The sequence below is a fragment of the Rhyacophila brunnea genome, unplaced genomic scaffold (assembly GCF_057557595.1).
Source record: "Rhyacophila brunnea isolate RB1 unplaced genomic scaffold, BYU_Rbru_1.0 scaffold_8, whole genome shotgun sequence".
Classification (NCBI taxonomy): domain Eukaryota; kingdom Metazoa; phylum Arthropoda; class Insecta; order Trichoptera; family Rhyacophilidae; genus Rhyacophila; species Rhyacophila brunnea.
The window spans coordinates 40,315,366-40,332,644 of record NW_028233350.1 but is presented as its reverse complement, the minus strand read 5'-3'; the positions used below and the strand labels follow the sequence as shown (position 1 = coordinate 40,332,644).

The 17,279-nt window shown below is 36.6% G+C and overlaps 1 protein-coding gene across 1 annotated transcript in view; it reads right to left on the bottom strand.

The window, feature by feature from the left end:
* Positions 1–17,279, bottom strand: part of sty (sprouty signaling antagonist) — a 149,258-nt gene that overhangs the window by 75,473 nt on the left and 56,506 nt on the right. Inside the window, exon 2 of the mRNA XM_085959290.1 lies at positions 7,866–7,953. The gene's annotated coding sequence lies outside the window, so the exon portion shown is untranslated. The remainder of the gene's footprint in view (positions 1–7,865; positions 7,954–17,279) is intronic.

Here is a 17,279-nt window from a genome sequence, read left to right as displayed (position 1 = left end):
AAGGGCGAATTAACCAAAAACGCTACTTTACAGGAGGAGGATTTATAACTTTTGACATGTATTTGTTTTTTACCTGTAGATGATTATAAATATCTAACAAGTTTATAATTAAGCTTAGAAAGAATACTGTCATTATAATAGGTATTATTATATAATATTTTAAAAGGCCTAATATGTCACATTTGCTTTTTATTTCGTAATTTTAATTAATTTAATTTTAGTCCATTATAGTTTTTAAGTACTTTCCTGTGGAGATAAAAATTCGCCGTTTTTACACAACAAAGCTAGTGGGGTACATTAAAATCTCGATTTCGCCAAAATGGTTGATTCGCCCTTTTTACAAAACACCGACGATATGGAAGGATCGGGGAATCTCGATTGCCACAAAAATTATGCTTGTGTAAACATTAGTGTTCTCTATATTTTTATACGGAGTCGAGAATCATGGACCGGGAAGGCAAGGGAGCGGAAGACAATTGATGCCTTTGAGATGTGGTGTTTGCGCCGTATGCTTCGCCAGGACGAACCAGTTAATCATCCGGAGACTGCAGATAAAGGAACGACTCTCGACAATATGTCCGAGACGAATTCTGCAGTTTTTTGGACATATTGTCCGATGCGGACCGGACAACCTGGAGAGACTGGTGGTTTTCGGTGGCCTCCAGGGAAGGCGAAGCAGAGGAAGAGCATCTGCGCGCTGGAGCGACCAAATGAAAGAGCTGACTGGGTGCACCATTTATTCTGCCCTGAGAGAAGCGGAAGATCGAGAAGGATAGAAAGTGATGGTCGCTCAAAGGATGGCAAATTTAAAAAGTGGTCACGATCCTCAGCCATGAGTGTACGACCAAGAGAAGAGATTCATTATTAGATAATTATTGTAATGGAGAATGCCTCCCCAAAAGTTCCGCCCCTGAATATATATTTTTAAAAGTAACAATGAATTGAAATTATTGCTATTTTCATTATTTAAATTAAGAATTACGCGATGGCAGAGCGGTAACAATTATCGTATTATAGAATCCTGGGTCTGACAAATACACATGTTGTTTTTTCAATGTGTGTTTGGACCCGGAGCATTGACCCAACAGGTTGAGCAAGTGACTAACATCCATTTTTTGTAAAACAAAATTCTGTTACGAAATCTCTTCGTCAAGCGGACCAGGTTCACATCGGATTTTGGAGTCAATTAAAAAAAAAAGTTACTAGTCGTCCGTCATGACTTTTCCCCATGATACACAGGCGTAAACGGAAAACAAATATATACAGTGAAGAAATAGGCTGATTCGTATTATTGACTTATTGCAAAATTCGTTATTTCCATAAGTTTATTGTGAAATATTGAGTATGGAGATGAAAGTGTATTAAAAATCAGTTAGATCTGTATCAGCAATATAATCTAAAACTTTCGTAAAAGGTAGTTTTTTAGTTTTACCAACAAACATACAGATAGACAGTACAATTTTATAATTAGTATTGATTGTTTTTGCACGTCCTAGGATGGCTTTTTCAGCAAATGAAAAATATTTAAATTTACCATGCGTGAGGTCCACTTCATGGTAGTGGGTCACTGCAACGAGGTATAAATTAGAACTCCGCAATTCTGGGCAGTGTCAACCTGTGTGTCCCTGATAATTATCTTAGAAATAAAGAGCATCAGTTGTTTATTCTCCAAAGGAGAAGAACCAACCTGCCACTGGTAATGCCAATTGGGAGGGCGATAACTATGATCAACCAAATTGCTTCGGGTGTTGATATATTCCACTTGCGTGAGTTTAGGTGGACGCTATTTTATAAATTCTTAAAATATGGTCTCCTTAGCAAACTCGGTGTACTTCTTATATACGTATAATTGTATTTTCACTGCTTTTGTATTTTTATATTATGTTCTCTTATTATATTTTCATTTTTATCGCTTTTATTACATAATTTTTTCTTCTTTATAATAATAATTATGTCATACTGTGAACGTCTTAAACTTATAATTTGAAATGTCCACAATATGTTAAAAATAAATTGAATTTAATTCAATATTTTAGTTTTAAAAAATCAACTTTTGATTTGATTTTTGATTGATATAAAATCGTGTTATAGGTTCACAACGTCTGGTATATTAAAAAGGGTTTTCTTTAATGTGTTTAGACAACTGTCTATTTGAGATTACAATCAGCCGTGACGACGAACAAAACACTGCAATAATTTTGATTGGATAGTAACTCAACTCTAATTTAAGAGGAAATGGACGAAGCTGTGTAATAAGAATTATTATTTATCTAAGTAGATTAATAATATAAAATGTACACATACTATACACAGGAAGTTGTGAAACGAAATGATGTTAATATTGCAATTTCCGGCTTATGTAATGAAAATAAAACTAAACAGTATTTAATGGGCCCATCTGCGAGAGTAAAATTCAGTATATCGAACGAGTATGTGACATGGCATTTAGTAAGCAATGCAGAGATGGCGAACTTATGACGGGCGGACAAATTTTGTGTGACACGCGGGCAAAGTTAGAATTATAAGTATGCGAAAGTTTAACATTATTCTTTTCAAATATTTGGTTCTTGTCGGTTTAAGGCTATACCTCAGCTGAAGCATGGTCTAAAAAGATCGTGACTAGGCGATGCGCGGAATGCAGGTCGAGGGTGCAAATGACGGAAGCCGAACGAAATATAATTTGTCATAAAAGTTCAACATGCGTCCTTTTTATGTTATGTTTATTATTATATTCGTAATAATAATAGTATATTCATTGACATGTTTTCTTTTTTAAGTACATACGTAAAGTTTTTAGTCATCTTCAAACGATTTAAGAATATTTTCATCCGACGCCATGACAAAACGAATCGACGTGCAGACGCCTCGACTATCGCTCTCCGAATGACAACGCGGCCGTAATTTCGTTCTACATACAGTTGAAAATTAGTTGCCGTTTCACTTAAGCCTCAATTACATTGAGCTTCTTTACGAGCTGTTTATTGGCGAATTTAAAAGCGGGCGGTTCAGCTACTGCGATTTCATGATTACACACAAAACTTTCCATTCGCTGATAAGACACAAGCCAGCGAGCGATTTTGACGGAACGTAGTTCGTTTTTTTACCGGGAGGTCGCTACGCTCCATAACAATGTTTCCATTAAACCAGGGGGGGCAAACTGCGGCCCGCGGGCCGCATGTGGCCCGCCGGGTATTTTTTTGCGGCCCGCCATCATTAATTGTACTTCTGATTACGAATAACTTTTTTATAATTTTTTAAGAAATATTGACAATAAATTAAAATTTGAAGAATTTGTTGTTTCGTAAATGTGTTATCTCAGTAGGTACGTCTTCCTTGCGTCTCGTATCACACTATGTAACCAATATTTTCGACGTTGAACATCGTGACATATTTAAATACTTTTAACTCCGCGTTGCAAGGAAAAAAAATATATGCCCATGATATGGTAAAAAGTTTGATTGGATTTCAATTAAAACTCAAGTTAATCCTTCGACAAATATCGAATAACAACGTGGACCACTTTCCAACTTTGAAGTTGCTGAATATACCAGAATATAAATTTGAATAATATGGTAAAATTATTAAAGCTCTGAATGACGATTTTTCACAAAGATTTGGTGACTTCCAAAAAATTGAGACAAGTTTAGCAATAGTACGCAATCCATTTTCAATAGATATTGATAGTGTACCGCATGGCCCCCACAAGGGGGGAGCTGACAAGGCTCTAGCCTAGGGGCCCGGGCTCAGGGGGGGCCCAGCGTGACGGGTCGACCAGATAAATGAGATAAACACACATCTTAATTTTGCTCTAATAGCAAAAAAAAGTCGCCTGCGGCGCTAGCTTACTTCGAACTTATTACCATTTTAAAACATATAGTTGTTGGGACGTGTTGAGAAATACTGTGTTAAAAAATCGCTAAATTACACTGAATTTTATTTGACCTTGAAAAAAGTTGACCGGCTTTCAACTTTTTTCGGTGGAGTGTTTACAACCTGCTTATTAGCTTATTCGATGATTACACTGGGCGAATTTACAGGCAGATTATAAATTTGCCAATAATCAGCTCATAAAAAAGCTCAATGTAATTGACGCTTTATGCACGCTCTTAAGGGAAGCCAGCGGCAAACAAATTTTGAAAATAGCCGATATACTGGATTATTTGTTAGGTTAGGTTTTCATTCTTGAATTCATGAATTTTGCCAAAATCGGCTATGCAAATTAGTGCTGAGCCGCCTGGCTTCCCGTAAACAGACTTCTAACAAATATTTAATTTATTTAAAATCCACTGACAACAATAATATGTTTTATCGGCGTTTCGTCAGATTATGCGTTAAATTAAATATTTTTTTATTAGATATACCATTAACAATCGTATTTCAGTGAATAAAAGAGTAATATTAGTGCTGAAAGTAAGTATTTTTAATTAGATTAGATTATTTTAAGTAATTAAACTCATTACCCGATGGCGATACGTCGAATTCAGTGTTTCCCAACCTTTCCCTACCTTATCAAATTTTTACCTTATTACTTATTACAATACCTTATTAATTCTGAAGAAAAATGAATTTCTTCAAATAAAAAATGCACATAGGGCATAGTAAATATGTATATTACGTTGTACGTGTACCAAGAAAATTAGTGCGATCCTTGTGCTATGCTTCGTCTTCAAATGATTTGCATAACCTTTTTGCTCCCCAAACATTCAAATTGCACCCCGGTGGGGTGTACGCTCCACGTTGGGAATCACTGGTCTAATTCAATAATAACATTAACGAACCGCTACAGCGGTTTTGAACATCTTTGTAAATATAAAATGACTGCGAACAACTATTTTCGTAGATGAATTGTTTCAAATCGATGGTAAAGCATCGTCTTGGCATTAATTAGACTGAAACGAATATTGTACGTTTCTCTTATAAACAACATCTTCAATTATCTTCTGAAAATCTTCAATCGATCGTGAATAAATAAATCAATACCAGAAAACAACATACATCTCACTAATAGTGTATTTTTACTTATGCGATGATCGCACTGAACGCCTTGAACAAATGCGTAGACGTTACTTTACCTCCAATACGATCATCACATTAGCGAAAACACCACTTAAATTGTTAAAAAAATATGTAAGTATGTGTATTGTAAACTTATAAAACATATGGAAGGTACCTACTTATCGTTACAGTAAATTTACAAAATTTGACACGCAGAAAAGGTTTGTCATCTCTGACTTAATGTCTAGTCCAGACTAGGGAATCCAATCCCGAGCCAAAATTCTGATCCCGGGATTTCGGGATTACAATTTGACAATCCCGGGATCCCGGGACTGGTCCCGGGATTGGGATTTTTTTCCATTGTTAATATAAAATTTTTATATTTACAAATAACATTGATAAAATCGGTCAAAAATAAATCTAGTATAATTTATACTATTTAAGACATTTATTGTTAATATTGTATACGTTAAATCTTGGAAATACACAAGTTTAATGGAGTAAATAATATTGTAATATAAATAATAATGTGAATTTAATATGAGATTGCTATTTCTGATAGTAAAGACATAATGAATAGATCAGCGAGATTTACAATAGTAAAGCAAATAATCATGGCGTACTTATGGCCTTTCCGCTTCATAAATCTAATTAGTCAGCCAAATATGAAACTGCCGTAAAACGTATGATATCATGGTGGAATTACTTTGTTAAAAGTGCGAAGCATTGTTTTTTTACCAATCTTTCTCATTTTTAATAATCTATGTGAAAAAATAAAATGAATCGGCAACCTACACATCAAACTTCATTCAAACTCAGTTTATTTCTAATGTAGTTATTTTGTATTAAAAGTATTTTTTCTGTTATATTTTCCATAAAAATTGATAAAAAAATCAATCCCGAAATCCCGGGATTATGTTTATCAATCCCGGGATTCATAGGTATCGAAAATAGCTCGGGATCCCGGGATCCCGGGATTCGGGATCCCGGGATTGGATTCCCTAGTCCAGACCAAGATACATAGGTACGAATGTCCGCATATAATTTATAAGGTGGTTTATAAACATTTGCACTGAACAAAGTTTTTGATGTCGTTTGCTTGTTCCTGATAAATCAAAATACATCATATTATTATTATCGTGTCGACACTAGATTTAACATTAATATTTAAAATTTAAACAGACGCTATCTTAATTGTGTATAAAATTCTATTGCCATGTCAATAAAAAATATACGAATGATGAAAACACTTTACTTATATTATTCTAATCGTGCCATCCCCTAACGGAGATCAGCCACAATTAAGACGAACTCTATCATCTGCTACTCGGAACAGTTTGGTGGAGTTGCACACGTACCAATAACGAGGGGTTTAAGCCACGAAATGCGGCGTCGTCCTCAGCTACGTATACCATTGATTTTTCCTTGGATAACAAGTTGGAGAATGCTGTACTTAGAGTTGGGTATTTCCATAGAAAATCACAATCTCGAGATTAGGGATTTCCCGAAATGATGAAATTTTGAATTCTCGAGATTCGGGATTCCTAGAAAAGAATTCTCGAGATATCGGAAAATTTAAAAAAACCTATACAAATCCTAAAATCAGTGTAAAACAGGCAAATCCCAAAAATACGATTTTGTTTATTTATGTAAGAAGACAACAAAATAGAAGTAGGAAAACAAAAATAATTCAAAACATTACTTATTAAAATGGAATTTCAAAAAACAGACTGTCAATCGCTGTCTCTGACAATCGCGTACGCTTTTGAGACACAAAATTCCCTGATGTTGCAAAAATTGCGCACATTTTGAGTCAACGTTGGCTTAATTGTGTTAGATGCCCCGATCAGTCTTTGAACTTTTTGTGTTTTCTGTCTACTTTCCGAAATGTTAAAAATTTCAATTCTCGAGATTCGGGATTGAAAATCTCGAAAAATTTCACATTATGTCACCCGGTTAGTCCAAGGAATTGTGGGTAGGTATAACTAGAGCTGTCAAAAAAGTAACGATATTTCGCGGACAAGCATAATTTTACACCGACACTTGGTATAGATACATTTTCTTCCGATATTACGACCCTGGGTTTAACCACTGATAAATTGTTTAATGTTTATACCCATTAACTATAACTTTACAATCATTCAATTTTTTAGCAGCATGAATTCGAAAAAAGACCCATAGATGTCGCTGTTCATTGACTGGACGCCGCAAGCGCTATGTAGATGGATTGGGATTCAACTCTATGTTGACTCTTGTAATTTCTATCTCTCACAGTCTTATAGCTAGTCAGCTTAGTCTGATTAGCTCTCATGCTTTTCATCATACATGTCCTCTATTTTGAAACTAACCACCTTACACTATCGAGATTCTTTTCCAGTGATAAGTGTGGTTTCTAGTTGTCAAATGTGATACCTACCTGCACTGAACTAATTATTTGGTCGAGCGAGTCATTTTATCTTGTTAATCTGTTTTCACATATCTACCGTTTGAAGTATTCTCTGTTATTGTTGATTAATATCTGTGAACTCTGAATACATATCTACTAAAACCGGAAGTGTTCCTATGTATATAAATAATAAACATACTTACTATAAATTTTAAATTGTGCATTTTTTATACTTTCACTATTGTTATAAAATATTTTAATAATAATTATCGAGCAACTGAAAAAATGGGAATAATTTTGTCCATAAAGCAGCGTTGCTAATCGAGATGTTTGCGTCTAATTGTTTGATATGTGCATAGATTTGTTCGTCATTTTGATTTAATGTAACGTCAATATTCTATGCATGTGAGCCCTATTATGTAATGCAAGTTGCGAACTTCCACAGTCAGTGGTCAGTTGCACAGTAAATAAGTATGTAACTCACTTTGCTTTTATATGGCTCGATGCAAATGAAGCGGGTGTTCTGCCAATACACTGGATCCACTTTGGTCATACTATTAGTAGTATAGTATCTGGAAAAAAAGAAAAAAAATACATCAATACAATTCGTCCACAATATAATAATATTATTATCCAATCTTATCTAGTAGGCAAAATTAACTAAATGAAATAGTGTTATAGAATACGTGTATTAAGTAAGGCTCTAAGTACCAAAAAGTAGTATTGCCTGTAGTTAAAAAATACCGAGTCATTGCGGTAAAATTTCATGAGGCAAACCTTTTGAAAAATGTATTTTTACAGTGTGAAGCAATCACGGCAGCTTCTATAATTTTAGGTATTAAGAACTCGCAAGTGTCAACACACCATCATCAGCTATTTTATATTGGATGCCGTTGACCACTGCAGTGCTACTTACACCATTATAAATAAAACACGCCAACGGACTTACAACGACGACAGGTTTAATTATTTTGCTGTATTTTTTTGACTTGCTTGAGGCACTTAGACTAGGTATAGTTGAAGTTATTGGCGTTGGTATGTAGAACATTTTTCTATAAAAATGTCAGTTTTTATGTTTTTGGTACTTAGCGCATTAATTAATACACGTATTCATTATGTCATTATTAATAATTTTATTGTGTATTGTGTTAAGAGGATTCACGAGTGAAACACAAAAATCGCTATGTTTCAGAGATTTATTTTTATAACTAACAGCTTTTGAGTAAAACAAAAAACGAGTCTTTCGAAAGATATGTGTATGTATGTGTATGTATACGTATATGAATATTAAGAAATGAATGAAAAGGGTATTATGGCATTACAGTTATTGACCAATGCGCCATTACACATAATACAGAAAAAAAAACTAAAAAGATTTAAGTAATTACCAATAACAACCAATATAAAACACAAAAGAAGTAGATAAAGTAAGTTCTTATGTAAATATTAAAATTAAATACCTAATTATAAATTTGACCTATTTAACATGTGTACATAATATAGATCCACATAAATAAATCAACCTTTATGGTGCAAACAAATAGGTTAATCGGACGATACATAGACGATACATAGATAATTAAGACCAGTGTACCCGGATTGTAAATGAAATCACGAAAAAGTATGTAAAAAGAAATGCCTCAAGGCTTATACCTCAGTTTAGGCATGGTCTAAAAAGATCGTGGCTAGGCGATGCGCGGATTGCGGGTCGCGGGTGGAAATGACGCATGCCGACCGAAATATAATTTGTCATATAAATCCAATATGCGTCCATTTAATGTTCTGTTTGATTAGCCAGTTCCTCACCGGCCATGGCAACTTCGCCGCCAGACTCCACGAGTTTGGCTTGATAGTAGATGGGCCGGGTTGTACCTGCGGGCATGACCACCAAGATGTTGAACACATCCTCTGGGATTGCCCGCTTATGGAATTCGAACGAGCGGAGCTGTTTGCCAGGGTCCGTCCCCACACGGGCCCAATTGGTCATGGAGATCTAGTAGCAACCGAGGCCAACTTTGCGGCATTTGAGAAATTTGCAGGGTCGTATGGGGAGCGGGATAGTCCCGACTCTTCTGTAGACTCATCCATTTCAATTCGTGACACTCAGTATGCGGGTACACAAAGCGCTTAACGTCAGCGGACAGCAGAGCCAGTCCAAACTACAAAAATTTTCATTCTTAACTTTCTTCTTTAAGCACTACGGTGCATGGTTGCAGCATCAGTCCCGTGCGGCTCCGTCTCGGGACGGAATGAGCACTTAAAATCACTTCTTTCAGACACGTTTAAAGCGTCATAGAAAGCGGCCGTGCATATCCACGGTTGTGCATATATGACGGGTGGTGTTGGGCACTATTATGTTCTATTAGTAACAATAATATATTCATTGATATGTTTTCTTTTTCAAGTAAACGGGTAACGTTTTTAGTCATCTTTACACGATTTAAGAATTAATACCCCCGTCGCCATCACGAAACAGATTTACGTATTCACACCTCGACGTTCGCTCTCCGAATGCCAGCGAATCCAAAATTTCGTCGCGCCTATAGTTGAAAATTATTTGCCGTTTCACTGATGTATCGTCTTAAAAGAGCAGTCACTCTTCGGATGGACAAGGATTGCATTGATAGCATATCCAGAAAAAAATGAGTCGGAAAATTCTTTTTATTGTCATTATCATAAGGATAATAATCGATGAAATCTATTAGGTATAGACTATAATTAGAAAATTACTAATATCCACCGAGCGTACTTGATGGAATTGGGATTTAATAGAATTTGATCAAAGTGTTGTACTAGGTACCTATTTCATTTGAATCGTTTTTTGTGACCCGGGTTTCGCATGTTGGCATCCCCATGCTCTATGCGCATTCATCAATGGTAAATGCACACTGACAGTATTGTATAGACTTGGTCAATTCCACTAATACGTAACGAGCTATAACAAAGACAACTGAACAAAGACGAAGGCTTCAATTAATTTGGTACATTTCATGGATACAACCATTGCCCACTGAAGAAGGAAGCCGATACATTACACGACTGGTCCTACTTTTTGCCCCTCCCGTTGTCTAGGGATGACTTGTCATTGTCTATAGAGTGCTCATACTGACGCGTCTGTCGTGTTCACTTGTCGGAGTAGTCTTAGTTTCACAATTCTTTCAGATTATTTTAACGTATCTTGGAGCCGTGGAGTTCATCTGATTTAGTGGTTATGTGTTATTAATAATTGGAAGTGACGATCAAAATAAGTAAACTTCTTCTGTGTATAATAATATCATAATACACTAGGACGTTTGTCAATGTGACAGTCGATTCTAAACAACAATAACTAATAACTTATTTATACTCTTCAGTCATTATAGAATACCAAACTCTGCTTGCAAGTACGTTATCAATAAATAGTATGGCAGTGGACCACTCGTTGCTTGCCCAAAAAGTTATGCTCAGGCTTTATTAATCTAAAGATGGCGGTGATACAACACATTCAAACGATTATGTACCTATTGCAAAAAACACACGCACACAATGTCAAAATCTGAGGCTATATGTATAAAGCCTAACATGTTTTGTGTATAATATATTGATTGTTTTTTTCCCGCGTCGGATCCGATCCGAAACGGTCGTTTCGACAAAACGCTGAACTACCTACCTAGCCCGAGTTCGATCTGAGTTGGGTGTTACTTTTATATTATATTTTAGTGCTTGTTGTCTTTTTTTTCGTCAAATAGGTACTTATTAAAAAAGGTAAAACCAAGTCCTGTAAATATGATTGTCATAGGACTTTCTTTCAGTTAACTGCAACACCCCACCTACTTTCAATAGGCAACCTTCGCCACTGCACACGATCGAGAGATGTGTTGATGGCTTATTTTCGATTAAATTCGGCATAAACAGTTGAATGACGTGCGAGACCTGGTAAAACGGCCCAACAGAATACACCGAATGATGGAAGCCTGCAGAGCAGAAGCAAAGTAACTGGCAAGAAGTCGAATCGGCGTTTTGTTTAAATCATCTGCGAGCGGGTCTATAAATACATCTTTTAAACATATGCGAGCTTACAATAATAAACAGTTAATTGCTACGTGGTGGCTTGCACTAACGCATTTGCAGACGGAGGTCCAACGCTTTCGAGCAATATTTAAAACGCATATAAGCTTATTTGTGTTGATGCAGGATTCGTGCAATCCTGGATGGCTTAAGGCTTCAGCTGAGGCATGGTCTAAAAAGATCGTTACTAGGCGATGCGCGGATTGCGCAAATGACGCGAGCCGAACGAAATAGAATTTGTCACATGCGTCCTTTTAATGTTATGTTTATTTTTATATTCGTAATAATAATAGTATATTCATTGACATGTTTTCTTTTTCAAGTACATGCGGAACGTTTTTTAGTCATCTTTACACGTTTTAAGAATATATTCCTCCGACGCCATCACAAAACAAATTAAAAGGACGTATGTTGAATTTTTATGACAAATTATATTTCGTTCGGCTCGCGTCATTTGCACAATCTGCGCATCGCCTAGTCACGATCTTTTTAGATCATGCCTCAGCTGAAGTATAGCCTTAACTGTTGGGCATTTCGCTCATGGAGAAACTAAAATCCGACGAACTGGTTGCTAATGGAACTCATACACTGGCCACTGATTGATGCTTCCCACACGGCGCTACCGAAACTCACTTGCAATAATCCCATAACCTCAAACTGTCAAACCCATTGTCTTTTCTACTTCATTCTAAGCCTTTTCCGTAACATCTTTACGGAAATATTCTGGCAGCCTGTAATTATACAGGCAGGAGAATAGCTCATTTTCTGCCACACATTTTAAATTAAGAATCGGTTCGCCCATTTATAAACTTTGACGTCTTGGCTTGTTATTGCTTATTCAGTTCAGCTCAGTGCTACCAATTTTTGTAAGAAAATATGATTTTTCATCGAATCTACTGATATTGGCACAAATGTTTTGTGGGGGGCTGGAAACTGAGACACTGGGAGACTAGCATGTCGCGTCGCTTCAGTTTAGTAGCGAACGTTTTGAAACTGAAATATTCCAGTCTTGCCGTAAGCGAGCCGCCATTGAAATACATTAGCTAGATACTGGCTGGAATTTTAGTTTCAGTCTTGTCTTTTTTGAATATTCTCGTAAGCGGAAGGCCTTAGTCTTACAGAATTTTTATTTTTAGATGAAATGAAGATCGTAAAATTGTACACAAAAAAGGTGATTAGCATATTTTCGGTGAATTTAACGGTTTTATCACAATGCGAGGTATTATTGTTGGCAGTGTTGGCACTTACCTGTCTTTTCGTTTTATTGCTAAAATACAGTAAATAATTAGATTTTATTCTCTGTATTATCATCAGTATATTTTAATCTTATTCTGGATGTAAGCCTCCTCAAACTCTCTGCATTATTCTCGGTTCAATTCAATTATATTTACATAAGTATGGCGAACCTTGCTGTATAGGTAAATTAGTATAAAGTGACACTATTGGTACAGTAAAAAATGGCTTGCAGTTGCAGTGTTATTGTTTACTGACATTGAAACAGCCATTGCAGTAAACAATTCCAATATACCTGCAAATCACCTATGGTGCCACTGTAGAATGAAGTATAGGTAACTCATTCTACAGTGGCACCATAGGCGATTCGCGCGTGTATTGAATTCAAGGCCTGAACAAAAACGATGCATAAGTGCGAGTGAGAGAGTATTCGGCACCCTTATAATCTCTGCGACACGCGCTAGATTAAGATAAAAGGTTTACAGATGTGGGAGATGGTTTGCTACGGTATAGCCGCCAAATCTTACCTTATTGCTTAACTAAGCGTCGATAACCGTGTTGCTAAAATTGTTATTTTTGTGTTAAACATAAAGTCAGTGGTAAATATTTTTAGTTAATTAAGTAGAAAAGATGGTTCTGTGTGTTGTATTAAAATGTGGTAGCCGTACTGATAAGCAAGAAGATGGTATTACGTTTCATAGGTAAGTTGATACATGTTCGTGATAATTTATTTTTATATTATTATATATTTTAATATCAAGTGACTGTTTGCGTTTCTTTAAAATAACTTAAATTATGGATATTTTTACCTAATGGTAGCATTTTGACCGCTTAAAAATACTACTATATAACGTAAAAAAAATAGAAAAATATATTTTAATTCTGAGCGTCTAGTGCGAGCACTAGCGAAATGGTCTATGGTCTCGAACATTTGAATACGAATGCGTTCGCTCGCCCACAAACCAAACGCACGGCACGCATCTTCATTTAGCAATGCAATGGGTGGCGTCTAGATGTATCTATAGTCTAAGATTGAATTGCTTGCGACAATGCCTGTTTCAATGCTAGCAAACAATACCACTACAACTTACTGCAAGCCGCATTTGCCGTACCCATGGTGCCACTGTAAAACGATTTACCTATACCGATATGTTTAATCAAGGTGACGACGTTAGGGCCTGTAGATCGATGCTTTCGGCCGCTGCAAGATACCGCGTTCTTGTGGGTGCATTCATTTTTCAGATGCAGTGTCCAGGTATTATAAGTCAATGTTTTCACGTGACTTCTTGCAGATTGCAGTATCAGACACGGCGATAATATTATTCACACTTCGAGCAAATTATCGTACCATATCAATCGGGCACAATGTATTTATTGTACCTACTGATATGTTCGGGACGGGTGAGCCCACGCACACTAGCATACGCCCACACCCTTACACGCGACACAGTTGACAGTTTACTAACACACCCACATCTCTAATGATTTACTTTGTCATTTATACTTCGTATGATCGTAATAATACTCCTAATAGAGAATCCGGAGAAACGTTAAAAAGCTCGCCAGTATTGAATCAGTGGACCATATTTCGCGGTGTAGTTCAGCCGAGCGGTATCCAACCTTTTTCTATAATACAACACGTTCTGCACGTTAAAGCAAGACTAGAAATTAATTGTATTCATTATTATATTAGGCGTTCACAAACTTTTTCGTCAAAGGGGCAATTTTTAAATCAAAAATATTTGGAGGGCCACCCTTCTTCATTCATTCATTTTCTGTTTTAAAAAAACATAAGGCATAAAATAAAAAAATATTTCACTGTGTGAACTTATATTTTTAAATAAATATACAATATCATTACTCTTTTTAATATAGGTAGGTACTAAAAATAATATTTAATTTTTTTCAAAATAAACTAAATCCTGCAATCTAAGCTCAAATTTTGTGGTGTAAATCCGCAAAACAGATGCGATATGTTTGTCTGTTAATTTTGATCTTAAGTTTGATTCATTAATGCTCATTGTAGAAAATGTTTTTTCACAAATATAGTTGTTTTCAAAAAAAGAAGCCATTTGATGAACGTGTTTAACTATATTTGGATATACCTACCTCAAGTGAAAGTCCTCATTTTTGCCAGAGGATATTTAATTCTAGATGTGATTTTTAATATTCGATATGAAGAATAAAATAATTATACAGATTTTACATAAATCTCGCGGGACACATCAAAAAGTTACGCGGGACATAATTAGTCCGCGAGACACACTTTGTGAACCCCTGCCGTAAGCGATAAGCTTACACACACGGGGACATTTCTGTATTATGGTGTCCATTACATTGATTTTATTCTGAAATATCTGTCCGTGTAGAGTGGAGATAGGCAAGTAGAACCTAGAATAAAAAGGGCACGTCTTGAATTTTGCGTGGAATATCTGGTAGGGAATGGGATCTTAAAAAAAAGAAAAAAGCTCTTGACTCGTTCTGGACGGTTCTTCCAGTATGTCCAGTACTTCTGCCCAGGATATATTACCACTAATGGAAATGGACGCAGCGTGTTCCAGCTCCGTCTAGGGATACTTATTATTCTGTTGTAAGTAGCAGTAGGTACCTATTAGTATGATTTTTTCAACTTAAGTTATTCTTCCAAGTTAAAACATATGGCTAACAAAAAGAGCACCATTCTTTATACACAGCAATACTAATATTTTAATTTAGTCAGCTCTTCTTTACTCGACTATGTCCTCCCTTTGGTTGGAGCATGCCAGTATTGTTGTGTCATTCCAGGTCATGCCACCACCCCATAGTTCTGCCGAATACCTATACTATGTGGATAGTATTTAGCGGATTAACGGGCACGCAAGGTGGAAATGATCTTGAGACATTCACAGCACGTGACCGAGCCAGGTCCAACGTCGCATTTTCACTACCAGTATAATCAGACACTGCTTGGTCTGCTCACGTATATCATCGTTACTCCTTACTCCTTACGTTGATATGACAACGTACATCCAGTATCTGTCGCAAACAGATGTCATCGAAGCGCAGTACACTGTTGCTCTGAGCCTTCGTAAGGTGACATGGTTCTTGCTACGCAAAGCAGCAAGTCAGAATGCAAGCATCGAATAGGCGACATTTGGTTTTAACAGAGTACAATCGTGAGTCCCAGACACTACGCACCGAGTTGAATGTTGCCCCAGTCATTTCCATTAGAATAACGAACTTTCTTTGAAAAGTGCCATCTCTCGTGACGTGCACCCCCAGGTATTAAAATCTGTCGACACTCTCGACGGAAACTCTGAATCAGGACATGTGCTATTGGTTGATTTTCAAACCAATGCTAGACGAAATACTATGCAGCCTATCCGATTGTCTATTCACTATTAATTGAGTTATCGAATAGGTCGGTTGTGCATATATGACGGGTGGTGGTGGGCACTTTAACGTAGGTCCTTATAATCGGTTTACACAGTATTATAGTGTATACCAAGGACTAAACAAAAACTGAATATAAGTGCGAGTGAGAAAGCAGTCGATACGCGTACAATCTCCGCAATATGCGTTACGAGTAATATAGAAAAGTGTTTCTCAACCTTTTTACAGATGCTGACTACTGAAAATACGAGAAACGTTTTGCTGACTACTAACGCAGAAATAAAAAAAAATATTATTTATATGGCAACGTATAATAAAGTCTGATCCATAAATCCATTAATATATTTTAAAAACAAAAACACAATGCACAAACACTTGCATGTGCACGGGTTTTGAAGCTAGAAAAAAGTTTGCGGACCACTGGTTGAAAAAACACTGATATAGAAGACGTTATGAATAATCAACTTAGTGAGGCTAGAAATGAAGACGGTAAATATTGATTTGACATGACATCGGTGTGATTTCGTAAAAACATAATATACCTACTTACTTTTTTCCACACAGCTATGGAAATAGAGAGCCCTTCTTACAACCACACCGAGGTAACGAACGCACTTTGTGTTCCCTGAGTAAGTCAGTGCTTAAAATGTATGAAAATTTGAATTTGCTTGCAATACCAACGAAAATAATGAAAATTGGATTGAATAGAGTGAATGAATGTCGTGAACCCTGCCATATTGTACTCGTTGATGTTGTAGGTATTGAAAGAATGAAATAAAAAAGCTAGCAGGGGGCATCTCTCTCTCATTCTGTCGACTGGAGATACTGTGTTGGCGATGCGAGTCCGCGGGGGAGGCGCAGAGGGGGCGGCGGGGGCGAGCAGGCAGCAGAACAGCGGCAGCAAGCGAGATCATATCGGCCGAGGTCCACTTTACAGACGCGAGTTACACTGGCGAGCGACTTTGTCCACAGCCTCCGCGCCAATCGGAAGACTTCGTCCGGCTTTGCAGTGAACATCATAGATACAGGACCTACAAACTTATCTAAAGATTGGATGGGGGAGCCACTGTCGAAAACTACCCAATCAAGACTCGAAACTGGACAGGATCTGACATTCGAAAAACGTTTTCAAAATGGCGTCCATATGGTAGTTCGTAGTTCCATTTTTGACAGTTCTTTAGATAACTTTGTAGGACTGTAGACTGTAAGACTTGGGGGGCTATTCTAACATATCACTTAACTTAAA